The sequence below is a fragment of the Nicotiana sylvestris genome, chromosome 4 (assembly GCF_000393655.2).
Source record: "Nicotiana sylvestris chromosome 4, ASM39365v2, whole genome shotgun sequence".
In the NCBI taxonomy this organism is placed as follows: Eukaryota; Viridiplantae; Streptophyta; class Magnoliopsida; order Solanales; family Solanaceae; genus Nicotiana; species Nicotiana sylvestris.
This window is the reverse complement of record NC_091060.1, coordinates 99,941,656-99,955,953: the sequence shown is the minus strand read 5'-3', so window position 1 is coordinate 99,955,953 and position 14,298 is coordinate 99,941,656.

The window sequence follows — 14,298 nt, the reverse complement described above, 5'->3', positions numbered from 1 at the left end:
ATAAAGCTCTAAGAGTGCTAGGAACCCTCACTTTGCTGCTCAGTCATTAACCTGACAGTCACTCGAGAATATCAGTGGAAATCAGGGAACTCAGCCCAAACAGTTTTCATATATTAAGAAGTAGAGTGATAAAATCGGATTTAAACAATAAACAGGTAAAACATGACTGAGGATATCTTTCAAAAAAAATAGAGTGAGAAAAATAGTAAAAATGCCCCTAAGGGTCTAAACAGGTCTGCACAAGGCCCTAAACATGGCATACAGCCCAAAATATAGTATCAATCTCTAAAATACGGGATATCATAAGATTTCAAATCAAATACGCGGCTTAATAGTCGCTACGGGATGGAGCAAGTCACAATCCCTACCGGTGCACGCCCACACGCTCGTCACCTAGCACGTGTGTCACCTTATTTATCAAACAATACGAAATACCGGGGTTTTATACCCTCAGGTCCAGATTTACAAAGGTTACTTACCTCAAACTGGATGAAATACTACTCCGCGACGCCCTTGCCTCTCGACTCGGCCTCAACTCGCATCAAATCTACCCAAAATCAGAATCATAACATTAGAATATGCTAAGGGAGCGAAGCCCATGCGAAAATAATCAAATTATACCAAAAATCCCGAAATTGGTCCAATCCGACCCCCGGGCCACATCTCGAAATTCGATAAAAGTCACATCAATGGAATCCTTATCCTCCCCAAGTTCATACATACCAAGAATGCCAAAATTAGACCACAAATGATCCCTCAAATCCCTAGATTAAGGTCTCCAATTTCCAAGCTCAAACTCCCCAATTTTAGGCTTCAAATCCCCCAAATTTCATGTTTAGTTACGTAGAAATCACAATAGGATCGAGTATTAAGTCCATAAATCTTACCTCCAAGAAGTTCTCTTGAATTCCCTCTTCAATCTCCCTCAAAAAGCTCCAAAATCGCTCAACAATGGTAAAATTTAGACCCAAAATCGCGGAAGGGGTCTTTTAAACATTCTGCACAGCACTTGAAATCCCTTCTTCGCGAACGCAGTCAATGCCTCGCGTTCGCAAGCACAAAATTTCCTTTTACCAAAATCCTCTTAAGCGAACGCGGAAGACCCCTCGTGAACGCGATGCCTCAGCCGACTAAACCTTCGCGAACGCGAAGCACAAAGCTTCTGGGATCCCAGCTACCCCAAATACTCTACGCGAATGCGGGATACTCATCGCGTTCGCGAAGAACACAGCACCTAACCCTTCATGAACGCGGGACACCCATCGCAAACATGAAGAACAAACATCCTGCCTCACATCCTAACCCTTCGCGAACGCGAGAGCTCTCTCGCGAATGCAAAGGCCAAAAGTCCGCAACACCAACAGCAGATTTTCTACAACTTTTTCCAACATGAATTGATCCGTTCAACAACTCGAAACTCACCCGAGGCCCTCAGAACCTCAACCAAACATGCCAACATATCCCATAAACTCATTCAAACTTGTTCCAACCTTCAGAACGCTCCAAACAACATCAGAACACCAAATTGACATCGGATTCAAGCCTAAGAATTTCAAAAACTTCCAAATTCCGCTTTCGATCAAAAAGTCTATCAAAACTCGTCTGAATGACCTAAAATTTTGAACACACGTAACAAATTACACGATAGACCTACTCCAACTTGCAGCATTCCATTCTAACCCCTATATCAAAATCTCACCTATCAACCGGAAAACGCCAAAATTCCAATTTCGCCAATTCAAGCCTAAATCTACTTCGGCCCTCCAAAACAAATTCCAATCAGGCTCCTAAGTCCAAAATCACCTCCCGAAGCAATCCGATCCATCAAAATTAACATCCAACCCTTTTTCAAATAAGTCAACATCCGGTTGACTTTTCCAACCAAGTAGCCTCCTCCACAGGCCAACCTCTCCACTGCACTTTCACTGAAGCTATATCCTTTGACCTCAACTTTCGAACCTGACGCTCCAAGATAGCTAGTGGCTCCACATCATAAGTCAAATCATCATCTAACTGAACCGTGCTGAAATCCAAAACATGAGACAGGTCGCCAATATACTTCCGAAGCATAGAAACATGAAATATCGGATGCACACTCGATAAGCTGGGTGGCAAAGCAAGCTCATAAGCCACCTCCCCAATCCTCCAAAGCACCTCAAAAGGACCAATGAACCGAGGACTCAATTTACCCTTCTTCCCAAGTCTCATAACACCCTCCATGGGTGAAACCTTCAATAGAACCTTCTTACCAATCATGTAAGACACATCCCAAACCCTCCTGTCAACATAACTCATTTTGCCTCGACTGCACTATACGAAGCCTCTCATAAATCACTTTAACCTTGTCTAAAGCGTTTTGCACCAAACATGTACCTAAAAGCCTAGCCTCACCCGGATCAAACCAACTGACTGGAGATCTACATCATCTCTCATACAAAGCCTCATATGGATCCATGTGAATACTCGACTGATAACTATTGTTATAAGCAAACTCTGTGAGCGGTAGAAATTGATCCCATGATCATCCAAAATCAATGACACAAGTGCACAACATGTCCTCCAATATCTAAATAGTGCGCTCGGACTGTCCGTCCATTTGAGGGTAAAAAGCAGTGCTCAACTCAACCTGAGTACCCAACTCTCACTGTACAAACCTCCAAAACTATGAAGTAAACTGAGTACCTCTATCTGAAATGATGGAAACTGGGACACCATGCAAACGAACAATCTCCCGGATGTATCTCTCTACCAATTGCTCTAAAGAATAGGTAGTACACACAGGAATGAAGTGTGTGGACTTGGTCAGCCGGTCCACAATCACCCAATTAGCATCAAACTTCTTCAAAGTCGGTGGGAGCCCAACTACAAAGTCCATGGTGAGCCGCTCCCACTTCCACTTTGGAATATCCATGTGCTGAAATAAGCCACCTGGTCTTTGATGCTCATATTTCACCTGCTGACAATTGAGACACTGAGCTACAAATCCCACAATGTTCTTCTTCATTCTCCTCCACCAATAATGTTGTCTCAGATCCTGATACATTTTTGCGGCACCCGAATGAATAGAATACCGAGAGCTATGGGTCTCCTCTAGAATCAACTCCCGAAGCCCATCCACATTGGACACACATATCCGGCCCTGCATCCTCAATACTCCATCTTCACCAATAGTCACATCTCTTGCATCATCGTGCTGAACTTTATCCTTTAGGACAAGCAAGTGAGGATCATCATACTGGCGCTCTCTGATGCGATCAAATAAGGAAGACCAAGAAATCACACAAGCCAATACCCGACTGGGCTACGAAATATCTAACCTCACGAACCGATGGGCCAAGGCCTGAACATCAACTGCAAGAGGTCTCTCCACAATAGGAATATACTCCAAACTCCCCATACTCACTGCCTTCCTATTCAAAGCATCGGCCACCATATTGGCCTTCCCCAGATGGTACAAAATAGTAATATCATAATCCTTTAGCATCTCCAACCATCTCCGCTGCCTCGAATTAAGATCCTTCTATTTGAACAAGTGTTGGAGGCTACGATGATTAGTAAACACCTCACACGACACACCATACAAATAATGCCTCCAGATCTTCAACGTGTGAACAATGGTAGCCAACTCTAGATCATGAACGGGGTAGTTCTTCTCGTGGGGCTTCAACTGACGAGAAGTATAAGCAATAACTCTACCCTCATGCATCAACACACACCCAGTACCAACTCTTTTTCTCAGCAACTGACGGTATGTTGATGGCACAACCTTCATCTCGTGCAACCACGGCCTACCCAGGATATTATAGCCCATATCACCATCTACCACTTCAAAAGGGGTCCTCTTTATCACCCCCTCAGCATTTGTGGGCAACATAATCTCTCCTCGGGTTGTCACGCTTGCTAGGTTGAACCCAGCGAGGAGCTTTATGGCCAGAATGATATTTTCAGTGAGCTTGACTTGCTCCAACATTCTCCATTGGATGATATTGGCCAACCTTTCTGGGTCTATCAAAACACATTTAATTTTAAAATCTAAGATATCTAAAGAGATTACTAATGCATCATTGTGTTGCAGCAGCAATCTATCTGCATCTTCCTTCGTGAAAGTAATGTCATCCTCAACGACTTCCTTGAGTCTCTTACTGTGGGTCACCGACACCTTTGTCTTTTTTGGCACCAAAAATGTTACACCATTAATCTCGTTTCCCCCAAAAATCATATTGATCGTCAAGCATGGGGGATCTTCACCTATTTTCGAAGGTTCTGCATTATTACGATTGTGGCCGTAGTTATTTTTAGCCCGGTCGCTTAAAAATTCTCTGAGATGGTTGTTCTTCAATAGTGTCGCCACCTCCTCGCATAGATGCCAACAGTCCTATGTTCGGTGATCGTTGGTTCTGCGGTATTCGCAACAAATTAGGATCCCTTTGGATGAGATCAGATCTCATATTGGCTTCGAGAACCGTGCTTTATTAATGTTCCACATAGCCAATATCAGCTCCACTATGCTGACATTAAAGTTTTACTCAAAAATCTTGGGATAGGAGGAATCTCGAGAACCCGATGTTTCCTTATACTATAATGACCTATTATTCCGGACGCGATCAGTTCTCCTATCGATAGTGAATCTATCCGCCGACCGAAAACCTCTGTCGTGTCCTTCAGCCCGCTCATAGGGCAAAAAACCTCCCCTTGAAGACCGTCGATCTGTGTTAAAATCATCTTTTAATTTCTCTTTATTCTTTTCCCGGTCTCGGCCTTTGATTAACACTGGAAAGCTGATCTGGTCATCTTCAATTCTTATCTTTGACTTGTACCGGTTGTGTACATCCGCCCATGTTGTTGCTTGGAACTCAAGAAAACTTTCTTTCAATTTCCTGGAAGCATCGGTACTTTTCGAATTCAACCCTTTAGTAAATATGTCTGCGGCCAACTCGTCTGGTATGGTCGGGAGCAGCATCCTTTCTTTCTAGAATCGGGTCATGAACTCTCGCAATAATTCTGACTCTCCTTGTGCAATCCTAAATATATCGATATTTCGAGCCTGTACCTTTCTAGCCCCAGCATGGGCCTTAATAAAAGTATCTGTGAGCATCTCGAAAAAAATTATGGAATGCTCGAGCAAGAGTGAATACCATGTCAAGGCTCCCTTCGTGAGGGTTTCCTCGAATTTCTTCAATAAAACTGACTCAATCTCGTGTGAAGCCAAATTGTTTCCCTTCACGTCCGTTGTATAGGTGGTGATATGCTCCTTATGATCTGAAGTCTCATCATACTTCGTCACATCTAGCATTTTGAACCGCTTCAGGATCAACTTTGGTGCTGCGCTCGATTTAAATGGTAGTTGGGTGTACTTCTTTGAATCTGGTCCTTTTAATACTAGCAGTGCACGCAGAATTTGATCCATTCTGGCGTTTATTTCTCTAATGAACCGCATGAATTCGGTTTTAAAGGGATCATTCTTATTATTTTTACCGGATCTGCTACTGTTCCCCCCGGTCCTGTCAAAGCTGACTTTGCCCCCCGAGATGTTGTTATCGGCCCTCTGCGTTGTTTGATTTGCATGAGCACCGGGAGGAACTGGACTTCGTCCACTCGTGTTGTTGGAAGCACCCGACAATTTATGCCTTAATTCCGTCATGACTTGATCATGCCGCGAGAGATAGCCCATAATGACCTTTTGTTGCTTCCTCAGGATCTTTACTGTTTCAACGACGTTCTCATCTGTAGCACCAACAGGAGTTGCCTCTCGAACATGTCGTGGATATTTCCCGCCGTGAACTGGCATGGCCTCATCTCCCTCGTTACGGGTATCACTGATGGAATCTTCTACTGAGGTTGATTTCCTTGGGCCTTAACATTGTGTGCGAAGTTAATATCATTATCTGCCATTTTTAAATGATTTTTGCTAATAACAAAGAATCAAACAAGTTAGTAATATGGGATAAATTCAATTACATAACTATCTAAGTCTCACGGTGGGCGCCAAACTATTTACCCGTAAAATGATACAATTAAATTTATACGTGGTTTATAGACAAGTGAATCGATTTGATCATAAAATAATAAATAAATTAGGTAAAATGTAAGACTTAGCTTTGACATTGGAATAAAATAGTACATATCTTAGTTCCGGGAGCAGAGCTTCCGGAAGCAGTAGGGACAATGTAATAAGCAAGAAAGTAAAATATTATTGAGCTTTGAACGAAGTATAGTGTATGCTTGTCCGAAAATTTCTCTTTTTACAATGATGGTAGATCTCACTATTTATAGCTACACCTAGGGAACAAGGTCCTAGGGTCAAGCCCCTCTTAAATGATAATTAAGTCATTGAAGAATGTGTAACGATAGGCAGTGGATTCCATATTCTATGTAACGGACTGTGCACTTAATGCTATAGAATATTCTTTATTGAATGCTACCAGGTGGCAAGCATTTATTTCACCTCTATGAATATCATTCTCTCTAGTAACACATGAGATCATTGCCTTCGGACACGGCAGTATTCTGTCTTCGGCTCCACGTGTCGCTTTCTCATGCTATTATTAAATATGAACATATTTTACCCTATACAGATAGTCCCTCTGCTTTTCGGTGGCATAACTTTGTGTCACCAGGAAGTTGGTAGAGATACCTTTCTTTGCAGGAAATTCTCTGACCCTCTCTGAAAAGTTTCTGACGGTTGATTAGACGCACGTCTCTCTGCATTTAATGCCCCGAACACGCGTCATCCCACGACTCAACACCACTTTACCGGTTATCAAGGTAATTATGGCCATGATTTTAGCCGTTTATTCCTTTAATTATACGCATCAAACTTCTCCACTTATACTTCATAATTTTCTAAACTTAATCAAACTCTCTTTCCTCCACTCAAACTTGTCTTCAACTTTCTCTAATCTTCTTCTTTAGAAAAAATACTTTTCTCTCTTCTGATAACAATGGCTTCTTCTTCCGGAAACCCTAGTTCCTCAAAGAACAAAGGCAAAGAAGATGATGCTCCTCCTACAGGGAGCACCATTATCCAAGAAGTCTTGTCACAACTAAAGACTTCGAAGAGAAGTATCCTTTCGCTAACATTTGCATGTGGGCTGTTGGCGTGTATCCTTCTTCTATCCGTCCTTCAAGAATTTCTGCTATGAAGGAAGACTGCCTTCCATGATTTGAACATCATTTCTCCTGACCTGACGGACAACTAGATAACCTTGCCCAAGAAGGATTTCACGTATTTTTATACGTATCCCTTCACTTTGGGACCATTCTTTTTGAGCGGGGAGCTCGACTTTGTTATCGTGGAGTTCTGCATCCGTTACCATGTATGCCTGGCACAAGTGAGTCCTACTGTGTGGAGGACGGTTGCTTTTCTTTGGCGTCTATGCCAGGAGACGAGTGAGGAGCTAACCCTGGCTCAATTAATGAATCTTTATTCCCCCAAGATTTTTCGTGGGGGAATGATAAACTTCAGCAAACGTGGTGAACATGCTCTACTAAATATGAATATATATATATATATATATATATAGAGAGAGAGAGAGAGAGAGAGAGAGTATCAAAAGTTTGCAATGTATTCGTAGTGTATATTAAGTGTATACCAAATGTATATATGTATCTTAATTGTATATTGAGTGTATCTTGGATGTTTTTGTGTATCATGAGTTTATATTCTATTTATATAATTTATAAAATTGTATATACATCGCCTTTTACTTGGAAAAGTATCACGTATAAATTTATACATGCATGATAATTGTATTATATATTTATATAAAAGTTGTATTTATTGTTAGGTATTGTATAAAAAATCTATATATATTATATCCTAAGATTTGGAAATGTATTCTTAGTATATATTAAGTGTGTCCTGAGTTTTTTGTATATCCAAGGTGTATATTGAGTGTATCCTGAATATGTTTGTGTATCATGAGTGTATAGTCTATTTATATAATGTATAAAAAAGTTTATGTTTGTGTATCATGGTTCTTCTCATTCTTACTTTTCTATTTCTTCTTCTTTTTTGTGACTTTTTATAAATTCCCACTCTTTTTTTTCTCTCTCTTAGTTCTTAATTCTTTGGATTGGTCGGTGAAATATTTGGTGGATAGGGTTGATCGTGTTTTAAAAATTGCATATAATGACCATCCTAATAAAATTTAGGTTGAGAATTACGGTAGGTGGTGTTTGAAAAATACTTTTGCTGGATTTTTTCATTTAATGAGTGAGGATGACGAGTGAAAATATGCATATACATAGTGAATTAGGTTCTGGGTTGTGAATTTAAAATTGAATTGAGAAAGTGAGGACTGATATATATGATGGATTATGATAGTGAGGTGACAGAGCATTAATATATATACTAAGGCCACAAATCCTCTCTCTCTAAAAGTTTTTCTCTCCCTTCTCTCTAGATGTCAAACAACAACGCAGACCCCACCCACCCACCTGAGCCACCTAACCAAACAAATGTGACATCGACAACTCAGCTACCTACCCCCCCCCCCAAAAAAAAATCCAATGACCAGGTAACGGCTAGCCCAATGGCTAATAACCCCAATGCCACCGCTGGAACCACCACCGAAAACACAGCTACTGTCACAACACCACCAGAAAACATCCATCATAACTCTTCCGATGCCAACCAAACACCCAATTCCTCTAATAACAACACCCAAAAACACATCCAGACTACTAACCACTCTTCTTACCCAAAAATTTCGACTAATTTCGATCAACCCCAACCCAAAAATAGTCACACAAACGACCTTAATAAAGGAGTCCAACAGATCATGCAAACACAAAATGACAAACAAATACCCAACCCCATCCTCCCTAAACAACAAACTGAGGGACTTTAAGGGAGTAATTCCATCAAAAGTAAACATTTAGTTTCTAAACCAACCTTTGTCGCCACTGTCCAAACCAACCTCAAATATCCTGACAATGGCACCATGGTTGAGATTCAACATGGCACACACCTTGGTAAATCGACGGTTTTCTTCAAGGAAGAGGATTACTTCGTTAATTTAGCAAAAGAATGCAGATTCACCATCATTGGTAAGTTCTATCGAGGTAAACCATCCATGGAGAAAATTAGGAAGACTTTCATGAGGCAATTCCAAGTCTCTGCCTTTGTCAAGATAGCATACTTCGACCCTAAGCATGTTTACCTTGATTTTGCTAATGAAGTTAATTACAATCAGGTCTTTGCTAAGGACTATATAGATATTAGTGATGACCCTATGAAAATTCTCAAGTGGACTCCTGATTTCAAACCTGGGGAGGAAACGTCCATTGTTCCTATTTGGATCCTAATTCACCAACTTCCCTGGTACCTCTTTAAATGGAATATTATTTCTAGACTCGTGCAAGATGTTGGTGTGGCTGTGGCTCCGGACCTGGCGACCTATTCTAAATCTAGAGGTAATGTTGCAAAGGTTAAAGTTGAAATTGACCTTTTAAAGCCTAGACTCGATCAAATATGGCTAGTCTATAAAAGACTAGATGGAACTGATGATGGAAAGTGGCTTGACATTGAATATGAAAAGGTTCCAAGCTACTGTGTGTATTGCAAAATGCAAGGTCACTATGAAAGCCAATATGGAAACAAGATCAGAGATGAAAGAATAAAAGCACAAAAGGAAGTTCAACTCAACAAGGAGAAGGAACCAAAAAGAGATAAGCCAAAAGGATGATGAATTTCAAATGGTTTCTAAGAAAAAGGGCGTCAAAGTAAGGTTTCAGAACAATAGTCAAATGGAAATGACCAGCAAACCTTATGGGCATAACTAGGAAGATCAAAGATCTAATGAAAGGCAAATCCAGAACCATCAACCAGTGAACCAAGATCAGAGAGGTAAGGCAAGAAATGGAATTGTTATCAATGAACCAGTCGAGATGCAAAAGACTCACATAATGGAAGAAGTATCAGGTAAAGGTAAAAGCAAAATAGATGAAGAAACCAATCAAAACAACAACCAGAGGAGTGGGAAAAATATTAACAAGAAGAAGAGTTTCAGAGTTAAAAAAAGAACCAAGTCATCAATAGCAATTAATCTCAACTCCAAAATACAACCTTCGAAAAGGCCAACCAAGCAGCAAGAAAACAGATACAATACACAAACCTTCGGAGCAGAACACTAGCAACAAAGAATACAACAGCACTCCCATCAACAATGATCAAAATAGTAGACACTCTTTCTAGGAGAACAATACCAAAGGTGAGAATACCACCAATCTCATTGTGGAGGAAGCCAACAACAGAAATGGATCAGAACAAAATAATAACAAAAACAACCATGTAATTGATCTAGGAGATGCTCATAACACGTATCTTAAACTTATTAGTGGTACCAACTTGGAAGAGGATAAAGAGAGTGAAGGTATGTACATCTCCAATAATATTCACATGGTAGAATCATCCTTTGAGGATGATGGGAAAGAGGACAGCAAAGAAGATGGTGACTATGAGGTGATATGAGCATTGAAGAAACGGATGATTTCGAAAGCGTTGATAGTGAAAGCTTTCAGAATGAGGATCGACCTTTGAACCATACTACTGATGATCATGCTGCCCAACTAATTGAAACTTTCAACTCCAATGCTTTAGTGTAGATAAATGTAAGTTCTGAAATTGATAAGATTGTTGAAAGAACTCACTTATCTCCTATAGGTAGAGGAAGAGGCAAAAATAACCTCAAGAGAGGCTGTAACAAACCAAGAGGAAGAGGTGGAAGACTCACCTATCAACATGTTATGGTTACACCACAGGAACAAAAACTCTCCAACTGATTTATGATGTTTAAGTCCTTATATTGGAATATTAGAAGCATCAGCTCTAGTGGTGCTTTTGATAGACTAAAGCAGATTATCCGACTCCAAAATCTTCCTTTCATTGCTATTAGTGAACCTTTTCACAAAGTAGATCATCTTGATAAGTTCATATCTATGCTAGGCTACGATAATACTCATGCCAATATCAATAGTCAAATATGGATCTTCTGGAATAATGATCTGAATTGTAATGTGGTGGAGGAATCAGATCAACAGGTTACTTGTATCATTGAATGGATGGGAACAAACATCCTTGTTACTTTTGTTTATGCAAAGTGTGATGCTGGTTTGAGAGAACATCTTTGGAATAACCTGAGGGATATCTCCCAGAATTATAAGCTCCCTTGGTACATTGCAGGAGACTTCAATTGTATTATTGATCCAAGTAAGAAACAGGGTGGTAACCTTCACAGAATGTCCAAAAGCATGCCTATGATACAATTTATCATGGATTGTAATCTTATTGACCCAGGCTTCTCAGGCTCACAATTTACCTGGTGCAATGGGTGGTCTCCTAACAGAAGAGTCTGGAAAAGGATTGATAGGGTGTTGGTTAACCAAGACTGGATGAACAACTATGACTCTACTAATGTCAAACATTTGATTAGAACAGGCTCTGATCACTCACCCATCCTCACTATTGCTAAGAACACTTCTCATCCCACTATCAAATACTTCAGATTCTTAGATTTCTGGACTAACGAAAATGGATTCAAAGAGGTGGTAAAACAAGCTTGGGATATATAGAGGTTCATGGTTCTCCTATGTGGAAATTCCATTTGAAACTAAAAAATACATGCAGATGCCTATCCCATTGGTCCAAGACATCTATTGGTAATATTTTTGACAATGTCAAGGATCTGGAGAAGAAGATGGATGACCTTGAACACAAGACCATTACAAACAACACTTATATCAACAGAGCTGAGCTTAACCGTATAAATGCTCTTCTTATCAGGGCCTATAAAACTGAAGAATCTATATGGAAGCAAAAATCTGGGATCAAATGGTTTTTGGAGTGGGAAGTGAACTCTAAATTTTTCCACTCCATTGTCAAGGGTAGAAAAAAGAGGTTAGCTTTTAAAAAGATCAGGCTAAGTGATAGCACCTGGATTAAAGGAGATGAGTGTATTGCAAATGAAGCTATATCCTTCTTTCAGAAGCAATTTACTAGAGAACATACGGACTCCAATTTTTCTATCCTTAATTGTATTCCTAAAGTTATCAATGACATGGATAATGCAAGTCTTATAGCCATACCTACTATGGAGTAACCAAAAGTTATCATATTCTCCATGAGTCCGTCCAGTGCCCCCGGACCAGATGGTCTTTCTGGAAAATTTTACCATTCTTGTTAGGATATTATGAAGGATGATCTTTTACTAATGGTCAATGATTTCTTTGCATGTAACCAAATTCCAAAGGTCGTGACCCACACCTGCCTAATCCGCATCCCTAAAGTGGATAATCCTCAAGCCTTCAATGAACTAAGGCCTATCAGCCTTGGCAATTTCTTCTACAAAATCATATCGAGTCTAGTGAACCAAAGACTAAGTCCCTTTATGAACAAGCTTATTTCTCCCTATCAAACAGGTTTTATCAAAGAAAGATTACTGAAAATATCATGATGACTCAGGATATGGTCCATAATATTACAAAACATTCCACCCATGGGAATATAGTGTTAAAAGTGGACATGGCTAACGCATATGATCGAGTCTCATGGGAATACCTTTGCAATATTATGAGGCATTTTGGCTTTAATGAAACTTGGATTGATATGATTTGGAGACTTATATCTAATATTTAGTACTCTGTAAATATCAATGGGAGTAGACATGGGTTTTTCAATTCTTCTAGGAGATTAAGACAAGGGGGTCATTTATCTCCCTCTCTTTTTTTTATTGGGGCTGAACTTTTTTCAAGATTAATAGAGTCCTTAAATAATCATGATTTTATCCCTTTCTCGATAGATAGTCATGGTCTTATTATATCTTATTTATGCTATGCTGACGACACAATTTTATTTTCCTCAGTTGAACCTGAATCATTGAAGATCATGATGGAAAAGATGGAGACTTATGAGAAAATTTCAGGACAATTAGTAAACGAAGCCAAATCTAGTTTTTATGTCAACTTCCAAGATGATGATATAAGAATCAACCAAATCAAGCAGATTACTGGACACAATCACTGTCACTTTCCAATGCAATATCTTGGATGTCCTATCTACATAAGAAGGAAAAAAGTTGTTTATTTTAACAACATGGTGGCTAACATAGCCAAAAGACTCCAAGGATGGGAAGGTAAATTTCTAACCTATTGTGGCAAAGCTGTTCTTATTAAATCTGTTTTACAGGCTATTCCACTTCATACTCTATAAGTGGTACATCCTCCCAAGGCAACCTTCTACCAGATTAAAAAGATCATATCTAACTTCTTTTGGGGTATGGATGGTAACAAAAACAAGAATCGTTGGATTGCTTGGAAAGACATATGCTTTCCAGTCGAGGAAGGGAGAGCTAGCTTCAGATCTATTAAAGACACATGTGATGCCTTCTCTGCTAAGATATGGTGGAAATTCAGAACTCAAAAATCTCTTATCAAAGAATTTCTCGAAGCTAAGTATTGTAAAAGATTTCATCATGTTGCAAGAAGGAAAGCGCAATGGCAATCTCATACTTGGAGAAGAATGATGGACATCAAAGAAAAGGTGGAACCTTATATCTCATGGAGTCTTGGAAGAGGGGAGATCTCTTTCTAGTGGGATTCTTGGACAGGACTTGGGCCTCTGGCTCACCTGGAACTTAACAGCAAAACTCCTAAAAGAACTTTGGTGAGGGATTTCTATCATCAGAATACTTGGAATCAGAGTATATTGATGAGAATCCTCCCCTTGAACGTGGTCAATTATATCAAAGACATCACCTTCAATATTGATAAAGAAAACAGACCCATATGGACCCCGGATCCTTCAGGGGAATTCTCTTGCAAATCTGCATGGCACACTCTGAGAACAAAGAAAGGAACTACTCTAACAGGTATGACTATTTGGCATAAAAAGCTTCTTTTTAAAATTTCCTTTTTTATGATGAGAGTGCTAATGGATAAGGTAGCAACTGATGTTGCTATTAAAAGATTTGGGGTGAATATTGCCTCTAGGTTTTAACTGCTACCCCAATGACCATTATGAGGAATCTACTAACCATCTGCTTAGTGATAGTCATATTGCCAATCTAGTCTGGTCCTTCTTCTGTAACTCATGTGGTATCAGATTGGTCCAAGGCCAGGTAAGACACAGAATTATGAGGTGGTGGTTGACTAAGTCCAAAAATGAAGTTCATAAGACAGTTCTTCAGTGCCTACCCTCAATTATTTGCTGGTAAATTTGGAAGAACAGATGCTCTGCTAGGTTTGATGAAAAGCGCATGTCCTATCATTTTATCATCCAACAAGTGATCAAAATGACAA